General features: G+C 48.3%; 1 pseudogene; it reads right to left on the bottom strand.

The window, feature by feature from the left end:
- Window positions 1-475: 475 nt before the first annotated feature.
- Window positions 476-6153, bottom strand: LOC135532951 (extracellular calcium-sensing receptor-like; annotated as a pseudogene).
- Between the last annotated feature and the right edge of the window lie 591 nt (window positions 6154-6744).

Consider the following 6744-nt stretch of genomic DNA (forward strand, 5'->3'; position numbering starts at 1 on the left):
ATGTGTTTCTTGGTGGTTTCTAATTGGACATCATGTGTTTCTTGGTGGTTTCTAATTGGTGGTTTCTAATTGGACATCATGTGTTTCTTGGTGGTTTCTATTTGGACATCGGACATTTGGACATTTCTATTTGGGTCCTGTGTGGCTCAGTCGGTAGAGCATGGCGCTTGCAACGCCAATCGTCGTGGGTTCGATTCCCGCTGGGGCCACCCATATGTAAAAGTAGTGGCCCCAGCCGACTTGTAAGTCGCTTTGGACAAAAGCGTCTGCTAAATGGGATATATTTTATATATATATATTTTTTCTTGGTGGTTTCTAATTGGACATCATGTGTTTCTTGGTGGTTTCTATTTGGACATCATGTGTTTCTTGGTGGTTTCTAATTGGACATCATGTGTTTCTTGGTGGTTTCTATTTGGACATCATGTGTTTCTTGGTGGTTTCTATTTGGACATCATGTGTTTCTTGGTGGTTTCTATTTGGACATCATGTGTTTCTTGGTGTTTCTCTCTGGTCTCAGGAGGATGATGAAACACTTAGGAGCAAACAGACAGAACAGCAGCCCAAAGCTGGATGCTAAGATGGCAAAGATCTCCACAGCTACAGTGTACTTCCCAGGAGAGCTGACGTAGGCAGGGACGAAGGAGATCCATACAGCACAGAAGATCAGCATGCTGAAGGTGATGAACTTGGCCTCATTGAAGTTGTCAGGGAGTTTCCTGGCCAGGAAGGCTAAGAGGAGACAGAGAGAGGCCAGCAAGCCGATGTAGCCCAGCACCAGAGAGAAGCCGACCACAGAGCCCACGTCACACTCCAGGACCACCCTCGGCCCCCGACCCTCTCTGCCGCCTCTCTTAGCCGGCCGGGGTGGAGCTACGACCAGCCACAGCACACAGATCAGCACCTGTGGAAGGGAACGGGGTTTGGAAGGACAAAGCACAGTCACCATAACAACAGAATACGGTCAGTGAAGGAAATCAATACATTCCAATAGTAAAAACTAGATGTTCACCTGGATGAGTGTGCAGATGGAGATACCCATCCTCTGCTGGGTGGGACTGAAGTATCTCATCAGGTTCTCTCCAGGCAGAGTGGCCCTGAAGGCCACCAGCACCACCACAGTCCTGCTGAGCAGACAGGAGATGCAGAACACAAAGCTTATACCGAATAGGGTGTGTCTCAGCATGCAAGTCCATGGCTTCGGCCAGCCAATGAAAACCAGTGCACACAGGAAGCAGAGTTTGAGTGACAGCAGGAGCAGGAAGCTGAGCTCAGAGTTGTTGGCTTTCACCTGCAACGAGACAGAGAATGATAATTTAGACAGAGTAACGTCATAAATCTCATCCTTATGTGACACAGTACATTTACATTTACATTTAAGTCATTTAGCAGACGCTCTTATCCAGAGCGACTTACAAATTGGACGAACTGATGTCTCTCATGCAATGGAATGCACTTCCAGCTTTTACTTCCTGACATCGGGAACACTCAAAATGCCTGCCAGTCCATCCATTATGCCATCATTGATTTGAATGGGGACACCTGTTCTATTCATTGTGTTTCTATGATCACATGATTCAACTCACCAGGGAGTATGGCGGTGGTAGAAGAAGGTGGCCAGGGCACCAGCTGTGAGCGTTGCCCCGGAAACTGAGATGACGGACAGGATGACGCCCATGGTGTCGCTGTAGGAGAGGAAGTCCACCAGCTGTGGGACGCAGGCCGTACGATCTGGGTTGGACCAGAACCGCTCTGGACACCTGATACACTCAACTGACCCTGACAGAGAAGGAACAGAAAGCAAGAGTCAGAATCAGAACCAGTCAGGACCAGTCAGGACCTGGACCAGTCAGAACCAAGACCAGTCAGAACCAGGACCAGTCAGAATCAGTCAGAACCAGGACCAGTCAGGACCCGGACCAGTCAGAATCAGAATCAGTCAGAACCAGGACCAGTCCGGACCAGTCAGGACCCGGACCAGTCAGGACCAGGACCAGTCAGAACCAGAATCAGTCAGAACCAGGACCAGTCCGGACCAGTCAGGACCCGGACCAGTCAGGACCAGGACCAGTCAGAACCAGGACCAGTCAGGATCAGGACCATTCAGAATCAGGACCAGTCAGAATCAGAGACAGTCAGAATAAGGACCAGTCAGGACTAGACAGAACAAGTCAGAACCAGGACAAGTCAGAATCAGGACCAGTCAAGATCAGGACCAGTCAGAATCAGGACCAGTCAGAACCAGTCAGAATCAGGAGCAGTCAGAACCAGGACCAGTCAGAATCAGGAGCAGTCAGAACCAGGACCAGTCAGAACCAGGACCAGTCAGGACCCGTACAAGTCAGGATCAGGACCAGTCAAATATGAATTGGAATGAGAAAAGTTGATAGACGACCTGTTGTGTTGCTGATCTCTCCCTCAGCGCAGGACAGACAGTCAAAGCAGCAGACGGGCCTCCCCTTCTGTACCGCATGTCTGGTACCAGGGGGACAGGCAGCACTGCATATAGACACAGGGACCTACCAGACGGTGGGGAGGACGCAGTCATCATCATCATCATCACTATTATCACCACTATTACACACACACACACACACACACACACACACACACACACACACACACACACACACACACACACACACACACACACACACACACACACACACACACACACACACACACACACACAGAGAGAAGCAGGTTTGCTGGGCCCCTCTGGGGACGAGGTGAGGAATCTGACCACACAAATATCTCACATTCAGTATCATGTTGATGACAGAGCTTCCTGTCTGAACTAACATTCAGTATCATATTGTTGACAGAGCTTCCTGACTGAACTAACATTCAGTATCATATTGTTGACAGAGCTTCCTGACTGAACTAACATTCAGTATCATATTGTTGACAGAGCTTCCTGTCTGAACTAACATTCAGTATCATATTGTTGACAGAGCTTCCTGACTGAACTAACATTCAGTATCATATTGTTGACAGAGCTTCCTGACTGAACTAACATTCAGTATCATATTGTTGACAGAGCTTCCTGACTGAACTAACATTCAGTATCATATTGTTGACAGAGCTTCCTGTCTGACCTAACATTCAGTATCATATTGTTGACAGAGCGTCCTGTCTGAACTAACATTCAGTATCATATTGTTGACAGAGCTTCCTGTCTGAACTAAAATTCAGTATCATACTGTTGACAGAGCTTCCTGACTGAACTAACATTCAGTATCATATTGTTAACAGAGCTTCCTGACTGAACTAACATTCAGTATCATATTGTTAACAGAGCTTCCTGTCTGAACTAACATTCAGTATCATATTGTTGACAGAGCTTCCTGACTGAACTAACATTCAGTATCATATTGTTGACAGAGCTTCCTGACTGAACATTCATGTGTTATTTGTTTTTTTCCTGTCTTTCTCTTTGCTGTATGTCTGCCTCAGGGTGAGAAACTAAACAAGTTTCTTTCTCACACACACACACACACACACACACACACACACACACACACACACACACACACACACACACACACACACACACACACACACACACACACACACACACACACACACACACACACTCCTCTCTGCCCCAGAGAAACCCAGCTAAGTGGTACTCACCTCATCTCCGCTGCCTCCTCCCCACACCACCTTCTCCATATTGATGTGAAACTGGTCGTCCCTCCGACTGAAGACAGAAAATGGCCGACCTGGACAAACTCTGCCGTCCCCTCGTGGGTCACATGCCAGTTGATGATGTCATAAGAGGCAGGCGGATCACCATTCATGTCGAAGTGGATCAAATCCCCACAGGAGTACTGAAGTTCACTCTCCTCAGATAATGAGCAATCTCAAAGACAAAAGGTTTATTGGAACAGGATTTAGAGTTAGAACCAGTGGTGGCTCAGGGATTTTAGTGCTCAACACTTATAAAGTGTGTCCATTGTATCCTGACTGGAAACGTTAGAGTTGTTAACCTGAAAACAGATCAACATGGTATTGTCACCTGGCTGGGCTGAAGCTTCCTGATGTCAGGGCACTGTCCACTATTAAAGGGTCCCTCCCTGGTGAACAGGCCACCATGTCCTGAATGGCGTGGGCGATGGCGTACACAGCCTTGTACACATTGTAGCTGGCTCTCAGCTGAGACACGTCAGCATACTGGCTCTCCCCCTCACCTAGGATTGACACTTTATTTTACTGAGACAACATCGGGAATGGATCAGGACACACAAAACAGAGCATTAGTTGTAAACTTTCCCTCACCTATGACCTCTGAACCAGTACACTGTCGCCGGGACAACGGGGTCATGCTGAGGTCAATCCCCAGGGAACACGCAAAAATCTCCTCCCACAATTCCCTCAGGAAGGGGTCAGAGTTCTGGTTTTCCCCATCAGGACGGAGGCGGGTTAGGAAAGGCCCCAGGCTGGGAATGACAGCTTTCTTCAGGGCAAATCCAATAGTCCCGGCAAGAGAGGGCAGGTTTTTGGGGGAAGAGAGAGTAGAGTAGGTGACCCAGGCTTCCGAGGCGATCCACTGCCTGTCTGTTATGTTCTGACGGACAACCTCTTCCATCAGGGCCTGAAGAATGAGACGGTTAAAAAGATCAAGATAGTCAGGTTGAAGTACATGATTATCAATAAGAAAATACTTGTCTATAAAGGGCATCAAGATATGGTAGGACAAAAACACTCTGCTACAGTTGTGTAACAAATACTTAACAATACTCTGAGCAGTAACTGATTACCCGTGCATCCTGAGCGATGGCGAAGGTCACCACCACTCTGGCAGTAGATCCTCTGATTGTGTCCACGATGTACTTCATCCGTCTCTGAGATGGTACCTTGGGGATGACCATCAGTGGGAGAGAGGAAGAGAGTCAGAGAAAATCAGAGAGAGTGTTTCTATTTTATATTCATGGAGAGTGGGCGAAGCAGAGTTAAAGAGAGACAGAAATCATCAGAGTGAGGTCGTACCTTGGGGATGACCTCTGCGTAGGCGACACAAACCCCAGATCCTTGGAGATCTTGGAGAAGCATCTGAACCCCAAACTTTCCATAGTCATCATCCCCTGACACCAGCCCCACCCACTCCCAGCCCAGCTGATGCAGCAGCCTGGCCATGCCCCGAGCCTGGAAGGCATCACTGGGTATCGTACGGAAGAACGATGGGTACCTCCAGTTGTCACTCAAACAGGCACAGGAGGCAAAATAACTCACCTGGGAGAGAACAGAGAGAGAGAGAGAGTCAGGGAGAATAAGAATTTGTAACACTCAGAGTAGAAAGAGAGGAAACGTGAACATAGAGTCATCAAGATAGATATTTAATTGAATGTGTAAGTGTTATCTAGAAATATATTTGAGTGTAATCTGTAAGAAAGTCATTTAGATATATATTTGAGTGTAATCTGTAAGAGAGTCATTTAGATAGATATTTGAATGTAATCTGTAAGAGAGTCGTTATCTCTTTCCATCCCAGTCTGTAATCCAACCCCATGCCTCACCATGGGTAAATCAAAGGGCCCGAGGGTCTGTGCCACCACGATGGAGGCTGAGGAGCGGGCATCACCGATGATCACGGGCACCTCAGGGGTTGCTCCACACTCTGTTCCTGCCACAGAGGCATCCTGGCCGGTCACCATGGCTAGGGCTGCCCCCAGAGTGGTTCCCTCTGCCAGGCATGTGTCAGCAGCCAGGAACCCCAGGGTGAGGTTAGGAAGGAGGGCTGGGTCGCGGTTAATCTCCTCCACCGCAAAGATCATAGTCTGGAGCCAGCGGTAAGCACGCTGGTTGAACCTGACAGATGGAGGAAGGGAAGAGACAGGTAGAGAGGAGGTAAATGAAAACATTTTACACGTGAAAACAATGACACAAAGCTGTCATCACACATCACTTGGGAGTTGCGTACATTGTGCATGTCACATTTCCCTCAATACTCCGGAACTCCTGCTCTGGTAGAGGGGCTTCCACATGGACGGGGAACAGGCCTCCAATGACCACATCTCCTGCCCGATAAACACTGCCCGAGATGGGGTTAGCCATCAGCCGACAGGCCCCCCCTCCACCTCCAGACTGACCCCAGACATACCCAGGGATAGGGAGGCAGCAGAGCAGCCACAGCCAGCCACAGAGGCACATCACCTGGATAGAGACAAGGTCGAGGACTGGGAAAGTCCGTCACCTGGAAGAGAGAGATCAAAGCAAGATCGTACAGACAGAACACTGACTAAATAGAATGACATGAACAAAGAAACGCTAGTAATTAAGAGATACACCATACACCATACACCATACACCACGGACACCTGTAACCAGACAGTTGTATGAAACAACAGTGATAGACACACAAAAAAACATGTTCCATCTCTGCCCTACCTATCTACAGTAAACCTTATCCTGGTGAGGGAGACAGACAGACAGACAGAGAGGATGAGTGTCTGTCAGTCTAGCATCTCCTGCAGAGAGTGAAAGAGGGAGAGGAAGAGGAGAGAAGGGGAGATGCTGATATAGGGAGAAATGAGCCCCCGGCTAAAAAACAGACACACAGCCACCAGGGGGTGCTTGTAGGGACGGGTGGGGCAGGAGGGGGTTAATTGGGGCATGTTATTGGAGGATAACTTGGGGAACAGGTAATTGAGGGTAATTGGAGAAAGCCTATGAGGGTGATGTTATTGAAGGTAATGAAGTAGGAGAGGAGATGGGTAGAGAGAGAGAGAGTGAGAGAGAGAG

This window comes from Oncorhynchus masou, unplaced genomic scaffold (genome assembly GCF_036934945.1).
Source record: "Oncorhynchus masou masou isolate Uvic2021 unplaced genomic scaffold, UVic_Omas_1.1 unplaced_scaffold_2129, whole genome shotgun sequence".
NCBI lineage: Eukaryota > Metazoa > Chordata > Actinopteri > Salmoniformes > Salmonidae > Oncorhynchus > Oncorhynchus masou.